General features: G+C 42.5%; 1 protein-coding gene across 2 annotated transcripts in view; it reads right to left on the bottom strand.

Moving 5' to 3' along the window:
* The window catches only part of LOC128702379 (whirlin), a 1,352,782-nt gene that overhangs the window by 904,492 nt on the left and 432,383 nt on the right, over window positions 1–15,907 (bottom strand). The gene's annotated exons all lie outside the window — the stretch shown is intronic.

The raw sequence follows: 15,907 nt of genomic DNA, 5'->3' as shown, positions 1-15,907 counted from the left end.
AGAGGTTGCTAAGAGAGCTAGATTCCTCAAAGGCGATGGGGCCGGATAACATCTCTACATGGATCCTGAGAGAGGGAGCAGAGGCTGTGTGTGTACCCCTTAGAATATTCAACACGTCTATCGAAACAGGACGACTACCTGAGATATGGAGGACACTAAATGTTGCCCCAGTTATTAAAAAAAAGAGACAGACACGAAGCATTAAACTACAGACCAGTGTCACTGACTGTATAGTATGCAAAGACACAGAAAAGATTATCAGGAGAAGATTGGTGGAAGACCTAGAAAGGAATGAGTTCATCTACGACAGCCACCACGGTTACAGGGACGGGAAATCCTGTGTCAGAAACCTACGGGAGTTCTATGACAAGGTGACAGCAGTAAGACAAGAGAGAGAGGGGTGTGCAGATTGCATTTTCTTGGACTGTAAGAAGGCGTTTGACACAGTTCCACACAAGAGATTAGTGCAAAAGCTGGAGGACCAAGCAGGGATAACAGGGAAGGCACTACAATGAATCAGGGAATACCTGTTAGGAAGACAACAGCAAGTCATGGTACGTGGCGAGGTGTCACAGTGGGTGCCAGTAACGGGCGGTGCTGTTTCTGGTATTTGTGAATGACATGACTGAAGGAGTAGACTCCGAAGTGTCCCTGTTTGGAGATGATGTGAAGTTGATGAGAAGAATTCAGTCAGATGAGGACGAGAGGGAACTACAAAGAGATCTGGACAGGCTGCAGGTCTGGTCAAGTAACTGGCTCCTGGAGTTCAACTCCACCAATTGCAAAGTCATGAAGATTGGGGAAAAGCGAAGACGACCGCAAACGGGGGGCCAAAGACCACAAACCTTACTCAAGGAAAAAGATCATCGGGTGAGTAAAACACCAGGTACATCTCCTAAGGCGCACATCAACCAAATAACTGCTGCAGCATACGGGCTCCTAGCAAACCTAAGACCAGCATTCGGACATCTTAATAAGGAGTCGTTCAGGACCCTGTACACTGTGTACGTTAGGCGCACATTGGAGTATGCAGCAGCAGTTTGGAGCCCACACCTAGTCAAGCACGTAAGGAAACTAGAGAAAGTGCAGCAAAGGTTTGCAACAAGACTAGTTCCCCAGCTAAGGGGAATGTCCTACGAGGAGAGGTTAAGGGAAATCGACCTGACCACACTGGAAGACAGGAGAGATAGGGGGATATGATAACGACATATAAAATACTGAGAGGAATCGACAAGGTGGATAGACAGGATGTTCGAGAGATGGGACACACCAACAAGGGGTCACAGTTGGAAGTTGAACTCTCAGATGAATCACAGGGATGTTAGGAAGTATTTCTTCAGTCACAGATGTCAGGAAGTGGAATAGTCTGGGAAGTGATGTAGTGGAGGCAGGATCCATACATAGCTTTAAGAAGAGCGATGATAAAGCTCATGGAGCATGAAGAGTGACCCAGTAGCGACCAGTGAAGAGGCGGGTCCAGGAGCTTTGCTCTACCTCTGCAACCACAACTAGGTGAGTACAAGCACACACACATACAACAGGCCTAGTATCTAGTCGACATGTACCTAGGATAAAATTATAACGAACACACTTAAAGTGCTGCCTTTATCTTGGATTTTGATGTCCGGTCAGTTCAGGGACTGTTGTTGTCGCCGACCTCTAGACCTTTAAAAAAGTGTATGATTCATCGTGTTATTGCATACTCTGGACTTGCTTGATCATGTGTTGGCCTCTTCCCAGTGATGAATACTTTTAAAGTACTTGATCAGGTTTTGGCTCCATCCTGGTGTTGCATATTCTGGACGAGAATCAACAGGTGTTGTTTGCACTAAAGATATACGATTTGTACAGGTGCCTAAGAAAAAACTTTGTTGGGGGATTTCGAAGGCATTTCATGTTTGCTGATTTCGTATTAGCTGCGATTAATATGGAATTTACAGTTTTAAGAGGCTAGCAATCTCTTCTTCCTTCTTGGCTATATTTAATTACCGGTCTTCTCCTCCCCTTCCTTATTCTCAAAAGCTTGCACTGTTGGTATCACCAAAGTTAAAACCTTTTAGTGCTCTTAAGAGAACGAGTGAGAACTTTCACCAAAGTATTGGAACGGACAGGAAATGCGGGAAATGACGAGGATATCGGAAGCATCACTGACAGAAACATGAACCAGGTTATTACGAAGTGTATTAGGTTTTCGAAAAGTAAGTTTTATAACTGTAGGGTGGATGGTGTTAAGATTTATAAGAAAGAAAATATAGGGACAGCAAAAAACAGAAGAGTTCACGAAAGAAGGGAGTTTGAGACTAAAACGTTTGTTTAGCATGAGAGTGAGCAGAGTTTAAGAAATCTTGAGGCGAGGAAACGAGCAGCTGGAAAATTTTAAGAGTCGAGAAATTGAGGGCTGCAGAGGGCACGCAGAAAAATATTTTGTTTAATGTACATGCATGTACAAACCTATCACAGATCGAGACACATGAACATCAAGGCAGCGAAGCAAGGAATTGCATCAACATTCGGCCTTGAACTAAACAGAAATAGCAAGACTGAATAAGGGCATCAAATCAAGGTTGGAAGAGACTAGAATCATGTAGCCAGAGCAAAGGTAACTTCTACTAAGCCAAGTTCGAAAGAAGGACGCAACTCAATAGTAGGAAGTGGAACAGCATCGAAGAGAGATTAGCAAGAACAGTGAAGGAGAGCCCATAGCAACACCATAGGAATGAGACAAAAATTTATCTTAAGAAAAAAAAAAGTTAGTATTTAAAGTGCTGGTTATAAGTATACTGTGACTTTTTACTCTTTTTCTATACCACATCTGATACTGACTTAGCGAAAACTCAAGTAAAAATTTGCGAAAAAAAGAAGAAAAATTCAGCCCTTCATGACTGAAATCTACATTTGAACAGTCATAAATTCTGGTACCTCACTCTAACGTATTTTTTTCTTTCTGTGGCAGTTCAAGTTGTTTTGATTATTTTTTAATGTCCCCTCTCCAGTGCATTCAAAAACAATTTTAAACATTTAAATGGATCTACTATTCAGTAGAATAAACAATTTATTATTGTGACTACACCCATTACTCCAGACTACCTTCATTCTGTTCCGTTCAATTTCTTACGCGATTCCCAACGTCAGCTTCTGAACCTTCCTTGAAATTAATAAAAGCTATTTTTTATCACTTTATTAAGGCTACAAAACCTTACTTAAACCTATAAAAAACGTACATAAAACCACCAATAAGCACATTCATAAAACAGTGGTCGCGACACGTTTTACAGCATAGTATCTGGGCTGGCCTCAGAAACGTACAAATCCGAGGGTATATCATGCCTGCGCATCCTGTTGATGCTACGCAGGAAGAACAAACCGATCATTGTAAATGTACCTATAACTGTAGAAAAACAAACTAATTTTTTTTTCCATCTCTTTTAACGTTTCGTGTTTCAGCATCAATATACGCTTATATTTATATTCAATCCTCTTTACCTACAATATACACTTTTGCCAATAGAAATTTTCCAAATATTTTCTTTTTCTCCCCTGAAAAAATATCCTTTTTTCCTGGTTTCTTGTTTGACACGGTAGAATTTTCTTAATTGTACATATTAAAAGCAGATTTTTGTTACCACAGATTTACAAATTATCAATATTATGATATTTAATCAATACCACCGTAAGAATCCTTAAGCGACAGGGAATAGGCGGCGATCGGGTTTGCTATCACGATGCGGCATCGAAAAATATTTATTTTTTTGAAATGTAATATTGGCTGTAGTAGTGATATATACTAGTTAGATATATAAAACAGCGTATTAATAAACAGCAAATTGTAAATAAATTTCTTTTAACACACCGGCGGTCTCCCACCGAGGCAAGGTGACGCGGGAAAGAACACTTCATTTTACATTTAGTGTTTGATACAGAAGAAGGGATTACTAGCCCCTTGCTTCCAGGATTTCTTACGACACGTATGATTTACTGAAGTGATTTCTCTCCACTTCCCCATGGAGAATTGTAAATGATTTGATTCAAACTAACTGAATGGGAAAAATTAACCTTACATACAAACCAACAGGAAATCGAGAAGCAGAGATGCTTCACCAGCAGCCACTTAGAGGCAGACTTGACTAACTCTGAATTCTCTCACATTATTGACATGTGTCATATTTATAAAATATGAATAACAGAATGAAGAATAAAAACGCATGGAATATTTCGACAAAACCCCTCACTGATTAAAGGACTGACTCAAGAAATCGTAACGACACGACTGCAAACAAACCTTGGTACGGGCGGGGATTGAACTCGCGGTGTGTTCAATACCCGCCCGTTGCGGTGTTTATTAGAAGAGTTTTATGTCTTGGCACCCCCCCACGACAGTAACTCACCACCATCTTGACACTCCCCCACCACAGTAACTCACCACCATCTTGACACTCCCCCACCACAGTAACTCACCACCATCTTGACACTCCTCCACCACAGTAACTCACCACCATCTTGACACTCCCCACCACAGTAACTCACCACCATCTTGACACTCCCCCACCACAGTAACTCACCACCATCTTGACACTCCCCCACCACAGTAACTCACCACCATCTTGACACTCCCCCACCACAGTAACTCACCACCATCTTGACACTCCCCCACCACAGTAACTCACCACCATCTTGACACTCCCCCACCACAGTAACTCACCACCATCTTGACACTCCCCCACCACAGTAACTCACCACCATCTTGACACTCCTCCACCACAGTAACTCACCACCATCTTGACACTCCCCACCACAGTAACTCACCACCATCTTGACACTCCCCACCACAGTAACTCACCACCATCTTGACACTCCTCCACCACAGTAACTCACCACCATCTTGACACTCCCCACCACAGTAACTCACCACCATCTTGACACTCCCCACCACAGTAACTCACCACCATCTTGACACTCCCCCACCACAGTAACTCACCACCATCTTGACACTCCTCCACCACAGTAACTCACCACCATCTTGACACTCCCCACCACAGTAACTCACCACCATCTTGACACTCCCCACCACAGTAACTCACCACCATCTTGACACTCCCCACCACAGTAACTCACCACCATCTTGACACTCCCCCACCACAGTAACTCACCACCATCTTGACACTCCCCACCACAGTAACTCACCACCATCTTGGCACTCCCTACACGACAGTAACTCACCACCATCTTGGCACTCCCTACACGACAGTAACTCACCACCATCTTGGCACTCCCTACACGACAGTAACTCACCACCATCTTGGCACTCCCTACACGACAGTAACTCACCACCATCTTGACACTCCTCCACCACAGCAACCCACCACCGTCTTGGTACTCCCCACCAAAGTGATCCACCACCGTCTTGGCACTCCCACGACCACAGTAACCCACCACCGTCTTGGCACTCCCCCACTAAGGTAACCCACGACTTTCTTGGCACTCCCCCACCACAATAACCCACACCACAGTAAACCATCATCGTCTTGACACAACACCACAGTAAACCCTACCACAGTAAACCACCACCGTCTTGGCACTCCCCCACAACTGTAACTCACAACCGTCTTGGCATTCCCCCACCACAGTAACCTACCACCGTCTTGGCACTCCCTCCAGCACAACCAACCACCGTCCTGGCACTCCCCACCACAGTTACCCACCACCGTCCTGGCACAACCCACCACACTAACCCACCACCGTCCTGGCACTCCCCACCACAGTAACCCACCACCCTCCTGGCACTCCCCACCAAAGTAACCCACCACCCTCCTGGCACTCCCCACCACAGTAACCTACCACCCTCCTGGCACTCCCCACTACAGTAACCCACCACCCTCCTGGCACTCCCAACCACAGTAACCCCCCACCGTCCTGGCACTCCCCACCACAGTAACCCACCACCTTTCTGGCACTCTCCCCACCACAGTAACCCACCACCGTCCTGGCACTCTCCCCACCACAGTAACCCACCACCATATTGGGACTCCCCCACCACAGTAACTACCACCGTCTTGGCTCTCCCCCACCACAGTAACCCACGACTGTCTTGGCACTCCTCATCACAGTAACCCACCACCGTCTTGGCTCTCCCCACCACAGAAACCCACCACCATTTTGGCACCCACTCCACAGTAAACCACGTTCGTCTTGGCACTCCCCCACAACAGTAACCTACCACCGTCTTGGCACTCCCCCAGCACAATAACCAACCGCCGTCTTGGCACTCCCGCACGACAGTAATGCACCACTGTCTTGGCACGCCCCCACCACAGGAAACCACCGTCTTGGCGCTCTCCCCACAACAGTAACCCACCACCGTCTTGGCGCTCTCCCCACAACAGTAACCCACCACCGTCTTGGTACTCTCCCCTCCACAGTAACCCACTACCGTCCTGGCACTCTCTCCACCACAGTAACCCACTACCGTCCTGGCACTCTCCCCACCACGGTAACCCACCACCATGTTGGCACTCTCCCCATCACAGTAACCCACCTAACCCAGCTTAACCATATTTAGCCTAACCAGGAGCGTCAGACAACAAAATTTCTGAAATATTCGGAAGACGGTATAAAATTCTGGCTCCAATTGCAGAACATGTTGGCACAGAAGATTTTGATTCACTGAGCTCTTTTTCTGATCCATTAAACAATTTTTTTGATCCAGTGAGCTTTTTTTTTTGAGAAAGGTTAGGGGTGTTTAGGGCGAAGCCAAAATTTTGGGAACTGTAATCTATAAGCAATCATTTCTACTCATAAAATATCTACAAAACGAGAATCACAGGCAACAATCACACGAAAATCAACAGGCAAAAAGAACACGAGAATCAAGGGGCAACAGCAAAAACAACACGAGAATCAAGGGGCAACAGCAAAAACAACACGAGAATCAAGGGGCAACAGCAAAAACAACACGAGAATCAAGGGGCAACAGCAAAAACAACACGAGAATCAACGGGCAACAGCAAAAACAACACGAGAATCAACGGGCAACAGCAAAAACAACACGAGAATCAACGGGCAACAGCAAAAACAACACGAGAATCAACAGGCAACAGCAAAAACAACACGAGAATCAACAGGCAACAGCAAAAACAACACGAGAATCAACAGGCAACAGCAAAAACAACACGAGAATCAACAGGCAACAGCAAAAACAACACGAGAATCAACAGGCAACAGCAAAAACAACACGAGAATCAACAGGCAACAGCAAAAACAACACGAGAATCAACAGGCAACAGCAAAAACAACACGAGAATCAACAGGCAACAGCAAAAACAACACGAGAATCAACAGGCAACAGCAAAAACAACACGAGAATCAACAGGCAACAGCAAAAACAACACGAGAATCAACAGGCAACAGCAAAAACAACACGAGAATCAACAGGCAGCCACAAAAACAACACGAGAATCAACAGGCAGCCACAAAAACAACACGAGAATCAACAGGCAGCCACAAAAACAACACGAGAATCAACAGGCAGCCACAAAAACAACACGAGAATCAACAGGCAGCCACAAAAACAACACGAGAATCAACAGGCAGCCACAAAAACAACACGAGAATCAACAGGCAGCCACAAAAACAACACGAGAATCAACAGGCAGCCACAAAAACAACACGAGAATCAACAGGCAGCCACAAAAACAACACGAGAATCAACAGGCAGCCACAAAAACAACACGAGAATCAACAGGCAGCCACAAAAACAACACGAGAATCAACAGGCAGCCACAAAAACAACACGAGAATCAACAGGCAGCCACAAAAACAACACGAGAATCAACAGGCAGCCACAAAAACAACACGAGAATCAACAGGCAGCCACAAAAACAACACGAGAATCAACAGGCAACAACAAAAACAACACGAGAATCAACAGGCAACAACAAAAACAACACGAGAATCAACAGGCAACAACAAAAACAACACGAGAATCAACAGGCAACAACAAAAACACGAGAATCAACAGGCAACAACAAAAACACGAGAATCAACAGGCAACAACAAAAACACGAGAATCAACAGGCAACAACAAAAACAACACGAGAATCAACAGGCAACAACAAAAACACGAGAATCAACAGGCAACAACAAAAACAACACGAGAATCAACAGGCAACAACAAAAACAACACGAGAATCAACAGGCAGCAACTAAAACAACACGAGAATCAACAGGCAACAACAAAAACACGAGAATCAACAGGCAACAACAAAAACAACACGAGAATCAACAGGCAACAACAAAAACAACACGAGAATCAACAGGCAACAACAAAAACACGAGAATCAACATGCAACAACAAAAAGAACATGAGAATCAACAGGCAACAACAAAAACATGAGAATCAACAGGCAGCAACAAAAACATGAGAATCAACAGGCAACAACAACATGAGAATCAACAGGCAACAACAACAACATGAGAATCAACAGGCAACAACAACAACATGAGAATCAACAGGCAAAAACAACACGAGAATCAACAGGCAACAACAACACGAGAATCAACAGGCAACAACAAAAACAACACGAGAATCAACAGGCAACAACAAAAACAACACGAGAATCAACAGGCAACAACAAAAACAACACGAGAATCAACAGGCAACAACAAAAACAACACGAGAATCAACAGGCAACAACAAAAACACGAGAATCAACAGGCAACAACAAAAACAACACGAGAATCAACAGGCAACAACAAAAACAACACGAGAATCAACAGGCAACAACAAAAACAACACGAGAATCAACAGGCAGCAACAAAAACAACACGAGAATCAACAGGCAACAACAAAAACAACACGAGAATCAACAGGCAACAACAAAAACAACACGAGAATCAACAGGCAACAACAAAAACAACACGAGAATCAACAGGCAACAACAAAAACAACACGAGAATCAACATGCAACAACAAAAAGAACATGAGAATCAACAGGCAACAACAAAAACATGAGAATCAACAGGCAGCAACAAAAACATGAGAATCAACAGGCAACAACAACAACATGAGAATCAACAGGCAACAACAAAAACATGAGAATCAACAGGCAGCAACAAAAACATGAGAATCAACAGGCAACAACAACAACATGAGAATCAACAGGCAACAACAACATGAGAATCAACAGGCAACAACAACAACATGAGAATCAACAGGCAACAACAACATGAGAATCAACAGGCAACAACAACATGAGAATCAACAGGCAACAACAACAACATGAGAATCAACAGGCAACAACAACAACATGAGAATCAACAGGCAACAACAAGAACATAAGCAACAGGCAAAAAGAACATAATCAACAGGCAACAACAACGCGAGAATCAACTGGAAGCGTGAGAATCAACAGGCAACAACGGGAAAATCAACAGGCAACAACAAAAACAACACGAGAATCAACAGGCAGCAACAAAAACAACACGAGAATCAACAGGCAACAACAAAAACAACACGAGAATCAACAGGCAACAACAAAAACAACACGAGAATCAACAGGCAACAACAAAAACAACACGAGAATCAACAAGCAACAACAAAAAGAACATGAGAATCAACAGGCAACAACAAAAACAACATGAGAATCAACAGGCAGCAACAAAAACATGAGAATCAACAGGCAACAACAACAACAACATGAGAATCAACAGGCAACAACAACATGAGAATCAACAGGCAACAACAACAACATGAGAATCAACAGGCAACAACAACAACATGAGAATCAACAGGCAACAACAACATGAGAGTCAACAGGCAACAACAACATGAGAATCAACAGGCAACAACAACAACATGAGAATCAACAGGCAACAACAACAACATGAGAATCAACAGGCAACAACAACAACATGAGAATCAACAGGCAACAACAACAACATGAGAATCAACAGGCAACAACAAGAACATAAGCAACAGGCAAAAAGAACATAATCAACAGGCAACAACAACGCGAGAATCAACTGGAAGCGTGAGAATCAACAGGCAACAACGGGAAAATCAACAGGCAACAACAATACGCGACAACAGGCAACAGCAACAATACATGAAGCAACAGACAACACGAGAATCAACAGGCAACGACAACATTACACGATGCAACAGGGAACAACACGAGAATCAACAGGCAACACTATCGTAACAAACAACAGGCCATAACAATACACGAAGCAACAGGCAACAACAGCACAATAATCATACCTTTAGATTTACCCCCTCAAGGAAGGTTCCTTGATGTTGGTGAGGGGCTCTTGATTTAGGGAATTGGATCTGTGCTCCAGTTCCCCGAATTAAGCCTGAATGCCTTCCACATCCCCCCCCCAGGCGCTGTATAATCCTCCGGGTTTAGCGCTTCCCCCTTGATTATAATAATAATAATTTAGATTTACCTTCGTCTGATCCTGAAGTGTCGACACTCAACCACGTAGTTACCTCGTAAACGTAGTTCAGAGTTGTCTTATAAAGCACTTGGGATTTATTACCCATTTCAATAGTCAGACTGCTTATTACTAAATGATCATAATGTTCAAAAACATTTGGTAAATCCGTACGGATCACACAGTGCTCGCACATCACTTAAAAATTCGCGTTATAGTCTTTACACTTCCATCACCAGCAAAACCGTTTTCACCTACACACTGCCGTGAGCACCAGGCAAATGAGCGGCTTTGCTTCGAACCATCTGTGAGTCACCTCGAAGCCTCGTTCAGCTAAGCACTTGTTGTGATTGGCTGGTGTGTTATGTATGAACCCTGTTAATAGTATATACACGGCCAGGTATGTATCTTTCAGATATATACACCAAAGTGTGCATCTCTGTATATATACAAGGATTCTACATTAGTCATAATTTTAGTTATTGAAGTCGATAGGCAACCACCTGTTAGAGTATATACCGCGAGAGGTGACTCTCTCTCACTGTATATGATACGTGAGTGTGCAATTTTTGAAGCCGATCAGAAGTGGGTTTCTGAACTTTCTGAAGGTCTAAAAAAAATTGAGCAGAGAGCACCTGCATTCGTCAATTGCCACAACCTCCACATATAGTTGACAAGGGTCAAAAATTCGAAGCCTATCTAATAAGGCGTTCTCGAGTTCTAAACAAAAGCCCTTAGAGGTTAGTTGATGACTTATTAGCACAAAATTTTGTAACGGTTATAAAAATTGGTGAAAAATATTCTCCACTGTCCTCTCAGATTTTCTTTTTTAAACACAGTCCAATTGATCAAGAACAAAATATAAAATAGGCAAATTGGCACTTACAAATTCCAAATTCAATAAAAGCTTCAACGTGTGTTGAAGGCACCCAGGAGAGGCACGCTTGTTGTTACGTGGAAACCAATTTGGAATTAACAGTGTACAATTTACATAGCTCAAAGTGAAAGTCAAGCTTCCTTTAATGAAGTCCATCAACACTTCAAGTTTGAAACTTACCGGAAGAGGCGTTCTCCGGTAATTACTCTGAATTCAACGAATTAAAATTTTTAACAGTGTCAGTAGAATTTTAATTTTGTAATTAACATAAAAATTGGATATCCTTATAGAAAACATCAGAGTTAGTATTTTGAACCTTATAAGACGAGGCGTTTACTTATTGAAGGGTAATCCACAATTTTTTAAATAAATTTGGCAAAATGAGAATTATATAGCCAAATAACAAGGCGAACATTGCTTACTTGAATACACAGTAGGGCGGAAAATTCGATGGAGCTCAGAAGCATTCTAGTTATCGTACGGGTTGCATCGATTTCAAGTTATTAAAAAAGTCCACTGATAAATATACCCGAACAGAACCTAAACTTAATGGACGCTATCCTCGCCATGAGAGGCATCAGCCATTAAATCAAAGTTCCACAGTATTTTACACATACAACTAGAAGATATGCTTCGATACGCTTAAATCTCACTCTTTGCCTTCGTCGAATTAGGAGGTACCTGTCTGGAAACGTTTGAAGTTACGCCTCAGCGGCTTTCAGGAGTTACTGGAGCCATTCCATGATGCTAGAAATGGATTGCACAACTCTGATACTTGGTACACCTGCCATGGGAATTGTACACCAGCGTTGAAATTTTTTTAAGCCGATCGGCGTGAAACCCCGAGTTATTATCGTAACATAATCGAAAAGTTGAAGATTAAGTCACATGTTCCAGACACGATGTTCCAGACCATGGAACTGAACTCATCTCCAGGCTGAGGGACTGACTACCTCAGATACTTTTTCTCCAAGATTGACTGAGTGATTACATCTTCACTTCCACCCCCTCTGTATTTGACTGAAGTAGCCAACGTGTTGACGAAACATTTCGTCAATAAAGATACCCAACAGCTGCACAAGTGTCTTAATCTTCAACGTATCGATATTTTATATAATTTTCAACAAAAACGAAAAGTTGGAAGAAGCAAAACAAATTCTTTCGTCCAGTTAGAGATCGTTCAATGTGGATACCAAATAATTGATATTTTTCCTCTCGAAAAAAGGTTTTATTCAATAACTTTTTTTAACTATTTTAGTCCGAGTGTTTGCGTTAGTTTAGCTGCTTATTCATATTCCTTTCCCAAATTGTTCTTTCCGGTGACGCATTTTCATCTCGCCACTTTTTCAAAGATTAAGACCGTCGTAGATTTGTGTTACTCTTCCTTTCAGGTGTTCTTTCTCTTCTTTGTGTCCAGTTTCATCGTATTCTGCTCATTTTCGGTCTTTTTTTTGTAAATTTCATTAGGACTCAAGTCTGGTAAGACGAAATTTAGTCCTGGGGGTGGCAAGTGCAGTGCCTGCACTCTGAAGGAAGAGTGGAGATATATTGCAGTGTTGAACTATAGTGTAGGCACGTCTCTGGCAAAACAGTGATGGAGTGAGTGACGATGAAGGTGTTTCTTTTCTTCCGGGTCACTGTCTTGGTGGAAAACGGCAGTGTTAATAAATTAACAATAATAAATTTTCTTGATCTGCATTCTTATTTGCTTGTTATCTCTGCCAGTATTTCCTGATTAACTTAGTTTTCTCAGTTGCTTATCCAGCTTTACCTCATAAGTTTATGTTTTCGTTCGTTGATTCCCAGTATTATCTGCTCTCTTACGTTCTTAATTAAGTTTGGTTTCTAATCCCTGTGTTGAATTTTCCAGGCATAGTCGTTAATTTATTCATCTGTTGGAACTATAGCTCGTATTTTCACATTTCCTCATTACACACTGATTCATGCGCGTACTTGGGTGTGTGTACTCACCTAGTTGTGGGTCCAGTGTCGAGTCACAGCTCCTGGCCCCGCCAAGAGTGTGTGTGTGTTTGTGTAACAGATATGCATAAGGAAGCGTGAGCCGTCATGACTTGGGTTTATATATGAAAAAAAAAACAAATTAGACAATAAACAAAACGTAAAGAAGAGAAAAGAAAAACCATGGAATAGAACATGAAACGAAGAAAGAACACAGGAAGAAAGAAAGAGGAAAAAATGAAGAGTAGGAGAAAGGGAAGGAGAGAACGTAATTCTTCAGGAGAGGGATAAAACTAATTGGTCCCACCAGCTGGCACTGACAGATAGTCCACCACTGCTACCATCGGTATAAAGCACCACTAGTATAAGGCATCAACAGTATAAGGCACCACTAGTATAAGACATCAGTATAAGGCACCACCAGTATAAGGCATCACCAGTATAAGGCATCACCAGTATAAGGCACCATCAGTATAAGGCATCACCAGTATAAGGCACCATCAGTATAAGACATCACCAGTATAAGGCACCACCGGTATAAGGCATCACCAGTATAAGGCATCACCAGTATAAGGCACCACCAGTATAAGGCATCACGAGTATAAGGCACCACCAGTATAAGACATCACCAGTATAAGGCACCACCAGTATAAGGCACCACCAGTGTAAGGCACCACCAGTATAAGGCACTACCAATAAAAGGTACCACCAGTATAAGGAACTACTAGCATAAGGCACTTCTAGAATAAGGCACCACCACTATAAGATACCAATATAAGGTGTCTCCATTATAAAGCACCACCAGTATAAGGCACCGTCGATATAAGACACCACCATTTAAGGCACCATGGTTATAAGCCACCATCAGTATAAGGCACCATCAATATAAGACACTACCAGTTTAAGGCACCATCAGTATAAGCCACCATCAGCATAAAGCACTACCAGTTTAAAGCACCACCTGTATAATGCACTACCAGGATAAGGCACATGTATAAGGCACCGCCAGTATGCTAAAGGCGTTTTCAAGGCAGGTAAAACTGCAGACCTGGAGAATATACAGAGAACTTTCATTGCAAGTATAAGTACAAAAAAGCATCTCAATTACTGGGAACGGTTGAAGTCCCTCACTCCTTTGACCTGTACTCATTGGAACGCAGGCGAGAACGATACATCATAATATACACTTGGAAAATCCTATAGGGACTAGTCCTGAATCTGTACACAGAAATCACTCCCTACAAAAGCGAGGGCTCGGCAGGCGGTGTAACACCCCCCCCCAATGAAAAGCAGGGGAGCCCTACACTAAGAGACAGCACAGTAAGTGTCGGGGGCCCAAGACTGTTCAACTTCCACAGAGCATATATAAGGAGGATTAGCAACAGACCCCTGGCTGCCTTCAAGAGGGCAAAAGGGTGCTGGCCAGGCACTTACAGTACCTGAACAGTCGGGCTGTTGTTCGTACGTCGGTGTACGTGCGGCCGGCAGTAACAGCCTTGTTGGTCAGGCCCTGATCCACCACGAGGCCTGATCATGGACCGAGCTCCGGGATTATTATTATAAAAAAAGAAGCGCTAAACCTATCGAGCCCCGGGAGCGTTGTCTCTCGAAACATGCTCAGGTATACTCCAGGTATACAAGGTACCACCCGTATAGGGCGCGACCGGTATAAGGCACCGCCAATATAAGGCACCAAGAGAGTAAGGCCAGGGATTTACACTGTTAATTTGTTTGTGTATTTCTTAGTTTAATGGTCAATGTACGATCATGTTTAATCTCATGTAAATAATGTTTATCTATTACTTTCATTAGGTAATGTATATAGATGGTTTTACTGTATTTAAAATTTCAACTCGACTGTTCATGACTCTGGAGGATTTACAGATTTATACGAATAAAATAAATTTATATTTCAAAGAATACTTGAGTTATTATTCATATCTATTTTGTTTTAAAGACACTACTGTAAACACGAGGTAAAAACTACCGAGGTTAACATTAAGGAACAAACAAAGTAACTTCAGTCGACTCCAATTAAGAGTCGCTGACAAGTATTCTAAGGACAACCACCAGACAGACATTGTCGGCTATTATACTTGCAGCAAGTGCACTAAATACCGTTGTAACATTTGTTCAACGCTTTTGCAACTGATATCGTTGATGTGGAGTTCAAGCACAATGATCTGCAACCTTTGTGCGCATCAGATTAATAAAAATCAAAGACAGTTGTGCCGAGTGAGCTGCTAGTTTATTGTGCATGCCGAGGCTCATCCTGTAACCAGTAGCGCAAAAATCACGATTACACAGGTCACAATGGGTCTTTGTCACATCCACTGATCATTGTTACATCATTAGAAAGAAGCAGCAGCCATTAATTTTTTCGATTAATTCACGTAATTAATATACACAAAGTAGAGAATACAATCTAAGAAAATGATGTATTACCACAAAAAGACATTGGTTATAGTTGGGTTGCAATCTTCTCTATAAAACAATTTTATTCATCTAGTAGGTGTAAAATATGGATACAACATTACGATTTAAAATGTCATATCATTTATAATGCATCATTTACAAGGCTTCATTTACAATATTCTGAAAGGTTTGTATGGTCGTTCCTCTGGAAGATATAATGCGGCA

Source organism: Cherax quadricarinatus, chromosome 70 (genome assembly GCF_038502225.1).
Source record: "Cherax quadricarinatus isolate ZL_2023a chromosome 70, ASM3850222v1, whole genome shotgun sequence".
Taxonomy (NCBI): domain Eukaryota; kingdom Metazoa; phylum Arthropoda; class Malacostraca; order Decapoda; family Parastacidae; genus Cherax; species Cherax quadricarinatus.
Note: the sequence above shows the minus strand (reverse complement) of the source record. Positions and strands in the feature narration are given on the sequence as shown.